Raw genomic sequence first — 13,911 nt, 5'->3', positions numbered from 1 at the left:
GACGAAAAAATTAAATATAGTAAAACATATTGTCTACTATTTAATCTAGTTGAGTTGCTGAGCGGAATGAGTGCATGTCAGCAAGGAGTATTCTATATCAACTGCCTTAGCGGCATTACACGAATTCTTACGGGGCCGTCACTTTCCGTCTCATTATATGGTTCTTGGGGCGGATCACTTTTAGTATAGCGAAATTCCCTTCTCTATCGCTTTCGCTGACTGAGCAAATAAATTTTCTTCTACTTTAGCATAATTTCCGCCGCTTTTCATGCAGAATTCGACGTATTATTTAGACGGTTCATTGTATAATACTGTCACTAAATTTAAATCGAAAAAGTAACGTTTTCGAATGCCCTGGGAAAAGTGCGTCCTCAAATGAAAAATTCCGAGTGAAGGCCGAAAAAATCTACAAGGCGATCAACTTGACAAGAGTATGTGCGAAGCTGCAAATAATTGACTATGACAGCCTTTACGTTATTGTATAAACGTAAATATCAGCTGTCCGTGAAGTATTAGCCAGAAAACAAATACACCTATAATCTATCAACACAACAGATGGTCAGAGCTGACAGCATTTTGTTTTGACGGGCGGATAGCAAATCGATTTTTGAAAGAGCAAAAAAAAAATCAATATTGCTTCCATTTGCTATTGAAAATGCTAGTTAACGAATGTTTTCTTCTTTTATTAACTACCTTTGATAAAAATTATTAGACAAATGCTTGAAAACCCAATTGATTTCGTTTACACTATAATCATTAGTCACGTAATAGATTGAAATTCAGCGTAACATGACACACCCTAGTGCGATTTTTCATGGTCCAAAATCCATCTTAATTAACTATAAATCTAACTGCATTTACCACACATCGATAGCCTACCTTCAAATATTTCTATAAAAAACTAAATAACAGCATTTTTGTGGAAAGAGAACACAATTTTTACATAAAATCTATCATCACAGAACGATTTGCCAATACGTGCGCCATCTTGTTTTTCTCTTTTGACATTTTGCGTATTCCACACAGACTACATCTACAGACGATCCAATAGTGCAGAAATGACAGTAAATCAAGTTTTATTTAAATTTTCGTTGTGAGGATAAAGATCATTGCTCAAAAATATGGGAAAAAACACTTTCTTGCTATGAAATCAATAAACTGTGATCATCTACTCAAAATATGCTAAAAATAACAATTTTGTGAATGGAAGTGAATAACGACTGTTATAGTCTTAATTTTACCTGTGCCGGTTTATGCGGTCAATGTGCTTTAGAACTTTTGCCACATGGACAGACGTGCTGTGAGTAGTCGATTCGCAAAATTCGCCACCAGGGAACATTGCGAATCAACAAGTGATTGTTTACAAACATTAGTGGCACGAAAACGCATTTCACTTTTTTCCTTCTCTTTCCAGGTTAGGTTTTGATATCCGTGAACCGAACGTACGTATTGAAAAGTAATATAAACTAGCCCACTTAGTAAATGGTGCCGTACTACATCTAATAAAACGGTTTAAAAAACGGTACCGGCGAAAACAGCTGATTTTGTTTACATCGTTTCTGGTTAATGCTGTGTCCGCTAGGCGTCTCTATTTTATGAATTAATTTGTACTGTGATGCGCAGATGGAGCTTTATAACCAAATCCAGAACTCGATATTAGAACGGATATTTTAGAAGCTAGCGCCTAGAAAATGTATGATTAGGTTTACTCTCGTTCTAATTTATGTAAGCTCCATACTATGAGCAAAAGCGATGGCAAAGTTTGCATTAGCATGCATATGCGGTTGTTATAGAAGGATGTAGAACGTGGCAGAACTGTCGTTGGAAAGAATAGTGAGTAATAAGCGTAAAGTAATGTAAGGCGGTGGGGTAAAATATTTGTTTTGCATGTCTCAATACTGCCCAACATACTAGCCGTCGTAGGTTCGAAACCCGGTGCGGGAGAGACTGTTAGCATTGATAGGATCGTAGCGATAGCCTGCAATTGTCTTGTATGCTAATACTTGGCTGCAAAGTCTGTCCAATAAACAGAAAGATCACGTTTCGGCTGCGAAATGTTAGTATCTACCCGAGCAGAAGAAAATAGCATCATAATTAGAGATACCATCCGTTCTGATTTAACAGGATATATCGTGATTTTGAGATTTTATTTGAGCGTCCTGAGTTATTTTTCATATTCTGGCATTTGTCCTGATTTTGATAGTCAATTTTGTGCGTAACTTCTACGAGATGGTATCCCTAATCATACCATAACCAGATATTGGAAACTCCCCGAGCAGGAGAAAATATCATTATAATATCACAACCAGATATTGGAAATACACTTCATTTTGATCTTAATATGTTTTCATAGTTGGTGAAATAACAAAAAATAATACCAAAATATTATTCCTTCAAGACTAATAGAAAAGCTTGATATTTCAATGACAAACCAATAATTTGCATTAAAAATCACAAAAATGACCGATTCAGATATTTTCAAGATATTGAACACTAAATGCATAACTAAATATATTAAAAAGAATCAATAACGAACAATTTTCACTTAAAAACTTACTTTTAAAAAGATATTTTAAAAGCAACTCAAATATTTTATCAAAGGCATAGCGAGATATGATATCAAAATTTTATAATATTCTTATATCCATGCATGAAACGTGAATATCTTTCGAATAACACGATAAGTTCTCATAGCTAAATATGTTATTAATGAGTTATGATTTCGTTATGCTCTCCTGTCCGAGTCACAATACCCCATTTTGATCTTAATATGGTCGATATTGTCTGTTTCTTTTTAAACAAAACCGCCGTATTCGTCGCCATACAACAAACTGTATGGCGACGATTTCTGCGTCGAATGCGGCGCGTTTTGTTTTAAAATAAACAGATATTGTTGGTAAAAAAGCAAAATATAATACCAAAATATTTTTCCTCCAAGACAATATAAATAACAAATCTCGATATTGTGAATAGCATACCAATACCCGTGTGATATTTCTAATCTTATAAAACTTATTAAACATAAACCCAACTCTTAGCTTTTAGATCACATGTTTTTATTGACCGTGCTTATGTCATACCATCTCCCAGCTGGTCTCGAGGTACTATGCCTAGCAAGCCAGTCGTCGTATGTTCGAGTCCCAGCTCGGGAGAAACTGTTAGTGACAGTAGGATCGTAGCGCTAGTCCCGCAATTGTTCCTGTACACTTAACAGTCGGCTGCGAAGTCTGTGTATAGTAAAACAGAAGGTCGAATTCCGATACGGAATGTAGCACCAAGGATTTGCTTTGCTTTGCTTATGTCATACCACAGATACAACACAGTACGCACTACGTATTTATGAATAACGCCATTACCACATTTCCTTTTCTTTAAAATTATTAATTTTACTTTATAATTTCAAACTGGTGACGCAGTCGTCAAATCTAGTGTTTTTTTTTATAGATCTTTGCGGTCTTCCACGTGGAGTGTCTTTAATCGGTTCTGAAATTACTGTGCTTCGATTCTGCTCAATCTGCTCACTAATAATCACCTGTGACTCCATCGTTTTAGAACTATGTGTATTGGCATCCTCCACTACACTGGCATCATCCTCCGGGTCCACTATGCTATCAGGATTTTCGTCCTGCAGGGGCAAACGTTTAAGATGACTACACACTTAATTTATCTCGGCAAACTTCCTAACAGCTGAGCGAGCTCGGCGAAGTTTTTAACAAATGTCAGCAATATATTTCGACGAACATTCAGCAAATATATCGATCTACCGTGAGCCAGCAAGCATTGACAACTCGTTTGCCGAAGTTCATAAAAATTCTGCTGAAAACTTGTAGAACATTTTGCTGAATTTATCAGCTGTTGAGTTCTCGGCAACAAAATCTAAGTGTGTATAATTTTATAGATAGATCATTGATCTTTTTTTTCCTGTGTAAGCTCATCACTACGACCAAAGATTAGATATATTGTGATATTGCCCAGGTGTTTTCTGTACTCCGCACTTCATATTATTGGCAGTATCACTATTAAAGTAAGTGATACGCTCATCATTCATATCCGTGCTCGTGTGTAAGTTTTACCTTTCCGTTTCAAGCTTACTACTCTACTATACCGATCCTCTGTCCATCCTAACAATATCGCCCAATTACAATTTCCTGGAGAGAACTTTCAAACGTTACTCACACCAGTTTTATTATAACAAGGACTTATTTTTGTTAGAAGGAGATTCAACAGAGGTACATACTGTAGAATTCAGATTGAAGGAAAGGTACTTGGTGGGAAGCCATGCTAAAGTCCTTTGGCAACCAAATAGCCTGATTCTACTAAGGTTCGAACCCACGATCACCCGCTTACCAAGGCGGACTCTGTAACCTTGCGGCTACGGAGCTCCCCTTTTCCTTGATATTATTTGTGACGGTATTCTGTACCGTTACGCATGGCCCTTGCTTATCAGTAACCGTTACTATAGCTGGATCAAATGTTGGTGTTAGTTTGTTCTCGGAAGTAAATTTTGAATTAACACTGTCTCCAATCTTCAATTCTGAAACCTTTTCGCCTTCTACAAAAGTTCTCCGCTAATAATCCTTTCTCCTTATTAGACCAATCCCGATTTTAATAATCCGTAGGTTGTACAGCAGTACCCAAATCTTGCAATACCGGTAGTTTTGTTCTTATATTCCTTCCTAACAATAACTCACTTCTTGGAATCTTACCAGTAGTAGAGTACGGAATTAAATAATACATAGACAAATAACTCATCAAATCTCGCTTCCAATCTTGCTTTAGTGCTTGACTTATTTTCAGGCGCTTGATCAGTGACCTATTTTGACGCTCTACGAGACCATTTTCTTGGGGTCGTTTGGGTAAAAGTAATCCCTTTCTGTTTGCAGTAATGAATAAACTCACCACTAACAAATAGTCGGCCATAGTCTAGCGTTATAGTTATTGGAAACTCTAGCCTAACAAATATCTACTTTAAACGATCAGCTGTCTCACTCGCCGTGATTTTCTTCTTTATTTCAACCTCTTTGCAGTGGTGGGCATCACTCCGCTGACTCGCTAATCGCTAATTAGCAACGCTTATTTTCATTTAGCGGTTTAGCGATTTCGCTAAATTTTTGAACTGTTTAGCGAATCGTTAGCGTCACTAAAGTTTTGGCCTGCAAAACGCTAATCGCTGCTCCGCTAAATTCGCAGATAAGTGACAAAAAACTATTCACAAAAACTGTTAGTTGCATGCATAAATTGCTTCGGATGAAGAACATGCTTTACAGTGAATGTTACTCATAGAACTAATGATTCATTAGAATAATGTTTAATTGTTCTTACTGTCTAGTGTTTCTCTCTTTTCGAGACAAGTGCAAGTCTGTCTATTTATTACTTTTGTTGTTTTTTGTTTTTTTTTCAAAACCCTCACTCAAACCCAACTAAAGCGATAGATGTTTCACTTTTTGACCGAAGAAAAAATGGACAGGTTGTACCTAGTTAGTGAAATGTTTGATATTACTGTTTTCTTCATTGGTAAGAAAAGTGAAAATTTTACCGCTTTGAGGCACAACTTCTCAAAGACCAACTGAAAAGAAACTTTACATGGGGACTTCTTTTAGAAAGGCGAAACTTTCGAGTCCTATCGTTAAACGGAACTTAAAAAATCGATTTCCTTTAGCACCCTGGAAAATAGCACCCGAATGCAATTATTTTCGTTTTAATGAGCAATAAATACAATCATATGATAATCAACGCGATTAGCGATTAGCGAAAGTTCCGCTAATATTAGTTCAGCGTTTAGCGTTCATCGATTATCGAGCTAAATTTTACTGTTAGCGAATTAGCGATGTACATTTTAGTTTGATTTACCCACAGTCATTATCTGAACACCTTTTTTCACGCTAACAACTTGATTTGGACAGCTTCTCTCACTCTAAGTAAAAATAAATCGAACCAAACTATTACACCATATTTCTTTGTATACCATAGATATTTTTCGTTCAACATTGGAAAAAAAGCATCAGTCTTGAATGTGAAAATTTGATGTATCATAGGTTATGAAAACAAATCGCACAAACTGATTGCTGCTTTTGTCGTAAGATGGGTCGAAGAAAATTCACGTTAACCTAAAGTCTACCGGATCAAAACACTCGGTGAAAGGAACGTACATTTATAGTCAGTACCCACTCATCCTACATAGTTGTATGAGGAATTGTAATCCTGTAATATTTTAACCAGTGGTGGGCACCATTCCGCTAATTCGCTAATTAGCGACGCTAAAATTCAGTTAGCGATTTAGCGATTTCGCTAATTTTTGAGCTGGTTAGCGAAACTGTTAGCGTCGCTAAAGTTTTGGCCTTCGAAACGCTAATCGCTAATTCGCTAAATTTTGTAGAGAAGCGACAATAGAAATATTTAGAAAAACTGTGAATTGCTGATTGCGTACGTAAATTGATTCGAAAAATGAACATCATTACTGCGAAAGTTACTTTTGTCAGTTTTTTTTTACCCTAGAATGGAGTTCCAGTTATCGTACAAGCCACAGAAGCATTTTGAAGAACAAGCACAAGGTCAGGATTAAATTTTCGGCACACTAAGAACTTTGGTAAATTGCAATGCGCTTGAAATTATGACAACTTTGGTTCTACTTTTTCGATTCAGATAATAATTGAATTTTTATGAAAACATTCCTAAGAGTATCTATTTTCAATGCAAGCTAAATATCTTTTGTCATTCTTGTTTATACAAAATCAAATATGAATACCGTTTCGTGAACCTCTTATTGTAAATACTTAGCTTTAAAAAGTAATTGTTTTCGTTTGTTTAACCAAAAAAGATCAAAGTGGTCCAAATCTTACAAAACACTAGCAATAAATATAACGATATGACTATTTACATATTAAAAAGTTAGCGATTAGCGATTAGCGGAAGTTCCGCTAATGTGGGTTTTGCGTTTAGCGATTATCGAGCTAAATTTTCCGGTTAGCGTCTTAGCGATTAGCGTCGCTAAATTTTCGATTAGCGGTGCCCACCACTGATTTTAACCAAGTCTTTCACTCAATAAACACGTAGACGCTTTTGACTTTCAATTCGAAAATCCGCGTAATTCAGAAATCCGTGTAAAACATCTCGTAGAAAAGCTTCTTACTGGTCCTGTGCTCAAAAACCAAATGATTACGAGCTCAATTATAAGAAGAAGAAACTACAACAAATTTATGGTACGAACATCTGCATTTTGGTTGTATTTCAAATTTCAGACTATATATCAACCACAGCATTCTCTGTATATTGTTTATTATTAGTATAGGAATGTATAATAGAGTAGTAAGATTCGAACTGTCACTAAATTTTATTATATTATAGTTTCAATAATTTTACTCTACATCCTTGTTTTTCCGAACGAAAATATCCTTTATCCTTTACTATAAATTATACTTGTTCGGTTCGCTGGCTGGGATCTCGCACCCAGGAAGTGTCTTGTTTGAAGGCGATTATTTGCATATTTTTAACCAAATGTTTGCTCAATCTAGCGGTATGCGATAACCATAGGAAAACCTAGAACCGTACTTCAGCTTATCCTCCCGTTTCACTGGTACCGGCTGGTAGCGAGCGTCGCAAGTAATAATAGAAGTGACGAAAAAATTAAATATAGTAAAACATATTGTCTACTATTTAATCTAGTTGAGTTGCTGAGCGGAATGAGTGCATGTCAGCAAGGAGTATTCTATATCAACTGCCTTAGCGGCATTACACGAATTCTTACGGGGCCGTCACTTTCCGTCTCATTATATGGTTCTTGGGGCGGATCACTTTTAGTATAGCGAAATTCCCTTCTCTATCGCTTTCGCTGACTGAGCAAATAAATTTTCTTCTACTTTAGCATAATTTCCGCCGCTTTTCATGCAGAATTCGACGTATTATTTAGACGGTTCATTGTATAATACTGTCACTAAATTTAAATCGAAAAAGTAACGTTTTCGAATGCCCTGGGAAAAGTGCGTCCTCAAATGAAAAATTCCGAGTGAAGGCCGAAAAAATCTACAAGGCGATCAACTTGACAAGAGTATGTGCGAAGCTGCAAATAATTGACTATGACAGCCTTTACGTTATTGTATAAATAGCAGTGGTGGGCACCATTCCGCTAATTCGCTAATTAGCGACGCTAAAATTCAGTTAGCGATTTAGCGATTTCGCTAATTTTTAAGCTGGTTAGCGAAACTGTTAGCGTCGCTAAAATTTTGGCCTTCGAAACGCTAATCGCTAATTCGCTAAATTTTGTAGAGAAGCGACAATAGAAATATTTAGAAAAACTGTGAATTGCTGATAGCGTACGTAAATTGCTTCGAAAGATGAACATACTTTACTGCGAAAGTTACTTTTGTCGGTTTTTTACCCTAGAATGGAGTTTCAGTTATCGTACAAGCCACAGGAGCATTTTGAAGAACAAGCACAAGGTCTAGATTGAATTTTCGGCACACCTAGAACTTTGGTAAATATAATAATTGAATTTTAATGAAAACTTTTTTCAAGAGTATCTATTTTCAATGCAAGCTAAAAAATTTTTGCTATTCTTGTTTATACAAAATCAAATAAGAATACCGTTCCGTAAACCCCTCACTGTAAATAGCTTTAAAAAGTAATTGTTTTCGTTTGTTTAACCAAAACAGATCAAAGTGGTCCAAATCTTACAAAACACGAGCAATAAATATAGCGATATGACTATTTACATAATAAAAAGTTAGCGATTAGCGAAAGTTCCGCTAATGTGGGTTTAGCGTTTAGCGTTTAGCGATTATCGAGCTAAATTTTCCGGTTAGCGATTTGGCGATTAGCGTCGCTAAATTTTCGGTTAGCGGTGCCCACCACTGATAAATAGTAAACAGCTAATTGTTGGGTCTGTTCCTTTTACGGTGATCGTGTGGGGAAGGAATCATGATCAATCAGAAAATCAATGATCACGAAACATCTTGAATTACATACTGTAATTCCCGTTTAAAAGATTTGGATGTAAAAATATCCACGCTATTGAAGCATCGTTTTAATCAAAAGTTGCATAAAGAACGTAGCGCCATATATTCCGCTTTGTTTATTGGGTACTATCGCATATTTTCTATCCTCTTCTTCATATCACGATGGGCAAGCATGGCAAATATACGATACGTGCACCAGTTACTGGTCTTTCACAGAAATTAGTGCAACCCCCAGCCATAAGCTACCTAGTATAAAATGACAGCGAAAAATCACAACAAAACATTACAGGTTGCTAATGTTCTATGTTTAGATTTGGCAATATAATTTATATTAAGGCCCCCGCTTTGCACAGTGGAATCGAGCGGTCGAAAACAAGCAAAAATTATTCGTATCATAAAAGACATCAACTTTCTTTATAAGATTTTCAATGATTTATTGGTATTACTCCCATGTTCGAATTAGCTACGTGACAAAACAAACTTAAATAATTGGCGTGGAAAAATCTTTCCGTTTGATGTGATTTTGATTCTACAGTGCGCTTTGTATCATGCCTATGTTACAGTGTGCATATTTAGCAGGAAGTGGTAAACCGACGACGCTACGAACAAATTCGCTTTTTTCTTTGTTAATTTTTCGTGTGGATCAGCGACCCGCCGTTTGCACGTAAGTCCACTTGTTTTTTCAGCGAGGTCTACTGAGATCACACATCGCAATCGTTTTTATACAATTTGTATCTTTTTATACACGAGATGTGAATCTCGTAAAGTTTTGTAATAAGCGTGAGAACCAAATGAGATTATATATCATGAGATATCACAATATAGTACGGTTCTGTGACAAAACTCTGCCAAATTTAAAAGAAAACCTTAGCATCCACCCAGTCAAAAACAACAAGGCAATATTTTCTTTTTTCATTTTGTGGGAATATTCAGAATACACGACAGCTGCTTGCTACTGGCTGCCAAGCTAATCAATTAAAATACGAGGACGAAACTCACTAACGGGCTAGTATTTTTTGTAATAAGAATCTGACTTTTTTGTAATAAGGATAGAACGCAAAATGACGTCAGAGTTTCGAGAACCACTGTAGAATACGTTTGTATATGCTCCGAGTTTCAACTGATATTTGAAGCCCCTTTCCCTGTTAGTGTTATTCTGTTATTTTAGGATTGATAGTTCTAACTAGCAGTTCTAACGCCTGCAGATTTTTTTTATTTAGGTCTATGACATTTCTTAGGTTACTAACCAACAATTAAAAAATAAGTTGACTATTTGACTTAGCTTGAATGTATACCATCAACACACCTTTGATTTACATTTTAATCAGAAATTATCTGGTTAAAATCGCTGCTCTGGTTTTTGGTCAATCATTTGTTATTAAAATAGAGTAATAGTCACATTGACATATTCCCCGCAAGTAAGACATGTAAACTTTGTATACAGTACTTGAAATTTTGAACGTTACGCTTAGAGAACAACATGGTTAGTGTTGAGAGTGAAAATAACTCAGAACCCAAAGCTCAGAGCCGTAACTACTCCGTTTTGCGTGGGGGGTGGGGGGTGGCAGAGATTTTTTTTAAGTAAACGTTTTTTTGGAGAGAAAGCAGTTTAAAACTGTTATGTGCTCGACAAAAAAGTACCTTTACGCGTCACACGGAGTACCCAAATCAAAATTCTCATCAGTTTTTCAGTTTTCCTCCTATTTCGATAGTTTTAGCACTAAAAGATTCAGAAGCTCATCTATTTTCAAATAAGCGTTAGTGGTGTCCCGTAAGTATTTGTTTATTCAAATTACAGAATTACAGCGTAAGAGACCTAACTTCGAGGGTCGCATCATTCGAAATCGACGATACTGAGAGATTCTATTCGCGAAGAAATATTGAGAGAATGGACCGATTCAACCGTCAGCCTTACTTCTAAATTTTACGATTCGCATTGTTTGATCAATGTTGTTGTCCGGGCCAGGTAAGGGACTGGATTATGCTTCCGAGGTGTGGAAAAGTCCTGCCAAAATAATTGAACTGAACATAAACATGAATCACAAGAAGCACACTGCAGGGAGTTTGGATACTGGCTGAAAGTTTAATATTTGAAATAACTTGTCTTGTGTGTCATTTTTTGCCCACGATTTGTTCAATCCAAGAAATCAAAAAGTGAGAAATTAAAACTTCTGGAAAAACTGGTCAAATTTTGCAGCAAAACTTGTTTTGCATTGTTCTTATATTATCAAACATATAAAACTGTGATTAGTTCTTTCATTAAAATGACACATTTTAAAAAAAAAACTGACATTGTCACTCCCAGACGCTGGACCGGACATCCGAAACGGAAGTACGCGGATCGTCAGTTTCAACTTCGCCGCGAATCAGGCGGGCTCATCAAAAAATTGAGTAATTAAACTTTTTTGAGCTCGACCGTTTTGATTGTTCGAACTTGAACACGGTTCTTTTACTTAAATGCAAGGTGCAATTGTTCTTAACAAACAAAAATTGACTGATATTGGTAAAATAAAAAAAAAAATAGAGACTATTCAATAATGCATATTTCTATTATTTAGAGATTTCTCTTGGTTTTTTGTACCTAGTAACAATCAAATATATGAGAAAATTGCGTGGTGGGGCAATGCAAACGCGTGGGGGGCTAAGCCCCCCCTAGCCCTCCCGGTAGCTACGGGCCTGCCAAAGCTCCTGGAGCTTTCCAGGCTCTCCCTTTGAATATCCAAGAATCAGATAGCCAAGATTGCATGCATATTCAATTTTAGGGTTCTTTCTTGCCGCGCTGATAGCTCGCTCCACGAATACAATTTGACAGACAATACTTGACAAATTTGTAGTTCTTAAGTAGTAGTACAAGTTGGTCGAATAGTGGAATAATTGAGATAAATCGACAGCACTGCAGTGGATACCTAGACTACCAATTTGCGCGTAAACAACTACAGCGGATACCTAGGTAACCTACTACGACGGTATGCGGCTACGTTCATTAACAAAGTGATCAACTGTGTGATGAATATGGGGGCGTCGTGAGATGAATAATTAAGCAGTGGTTTAGGTGAGATGAGTATAGGAGTGTTGTGAAAAATGGTTTGTTTTACAAAAATTCAGGATAAAACCAACTAAGTTTACCAAATTTCCATTGATGGGCGATTCTATGAGAGCATGTTATCATGTGTTGTTTATTTGTTCAACGATTTCGTGTAAATCTGGTGTTTACTCCATGCATTCTTCGTGAACGTCGGCCTAATGAGATGAATAATTAAACAAATACCCTAGACAGCGTTTTCAGCATCGCAAAAAATCGCTCCTTTGTTAGGTGTTTCCACGTTGCATCGAATGTTTTCTGTGATCGGAAAACATTCAACTTCGGCGTCAGTCGAATCACAAATCATGTTAAAAATATACATCGGTATCACGTTTACTCTGTCCGTGTGGATCACGAGGGCAGAGTGGCTAGCACAAATACATGAGGTTGAGTTCAGATGGGCATGTTGACCGGTTCGGTTTTCGCAAAATTTTGGGGCCCCTTTGAGTGGTGGGCCTGGTGCGGACCGCACCAACCGCACCCCCATAGCTACGCTACTGAGTGGAATGCTCTAACTCTTATGCCTAAAGCGTGAGAGCCTATTTATTATGATATTCACCGCGAATATTGGCTGAATTTCCCAATGAACATTGCTCTCACACTAATAAGAGTTAGAGCATTGCTTTCTTCGACATACTTGTAGCTTCATGCAGCCTCCAGAGAATAGAGACGAAATTCATCGAAATGTGTGAGGTGAAATACAAAAAAATATCAATTTGTTCACTATCTTTTCCCTTGCAGGTACTTATATTCAAATTCTAAAACTGATTTGACAATTTTTTTTTAATAATCAGTTAAAGTTTTCAATCGAGGGGGACTGATTCAATTCCCCCGAATGTATATTAAGCAGTTTGTCTCTGTTTTGTTTCTGGTTGATTTTTTTTCTATTGATGTTTAGATCGAAGATTTTCCTGTAATGAACGAAATTTCATATATTCGTAAGACAGCTAGTTAATCACCCCCTACAAAACCTCCTCAAATCAATAATGAATACTCTTTTCAAAAAAAACATGTTCCGTTAAGAAGAAGTACACCGAGACTTCCATTATTTTGTAGTGCGAATTATGAATGGCTTATAATCATCATCGACACTTCTGCATGTAAAGGTGGAAAAGAGGGTTCGAGAAAACGAAGTCGAAAATTGAATTGCTTTTGAATGCTTTATCAAAGTTTGGTTGATATAATAAACATCAGAGCCCTTTCGATACATAAATTTACACAAACTCATCTGCTTTATTGTTTCACATCTTTTGATAATAGTGATTTTTTTGATAAATACTAATATTGAAATCAAAACAACAAATTTAATATAAAAAAAACTATTGCGATCACAGAAGGGTAGAGCGGGGCTAGTTGGTCATTTTTGGTCAAAATGTTCTGTAACTTTTTGTGGGGAATATTATGGCAACAACTCATTCCATGGAAATGTTGTGTTAAGTCTATAGCATCTAGAAAAAATATAAACTGTACAGAATAGTTTATGATTTTGCGAATATTTTATGTTTTTTGAGTGGATGTCAAATTGGCCAACTAGCCCCTCAGCTGGGGTAATTGGTCAGGGTGTGGGGTAAATTGGCCATTCATATTTCGGAAGGACAAATCAGTTTTCTTTCCTCACTAGATTTGCGGCAGCCTGTGGCGTCTCAGCGGAGGTTAAACCGCATCCGGTTTTTTGTTTATACGTTTGCATACCGAAATCCCAAACCACGAGAAATGTAACTCATAATTGCATGAAAAAAATCGTGTTACTCTTTCATACCTGACGAGAAGTATATGTTTAAATCTCTCTAATAGTTTGGTTGCGAACTAAATCAAAGATAATACGGATTAAATTGAGAACCGGAGCCAAATTCTAGATTCGCATCTGCAATCACAAGC

Source organism: Wyeomyia smithii, chromosome 3 (assembly GCF_029784165.1).
Source record: "Wyeomyia smithii strain HCP4-BCI-WySm-NY-G18 chromosome 3, ASM2978416v1, whole genome shotgun sequence".
Taxonomy (NCBI): Eukaryota; Metazoa; Arthropoda; class Insecta; order Diptera; family Culicidae; genus Wyeomyia; species Wyeomyia smithii.
This window is presented reverse-complemented; position numbering follows the sequence as displayed.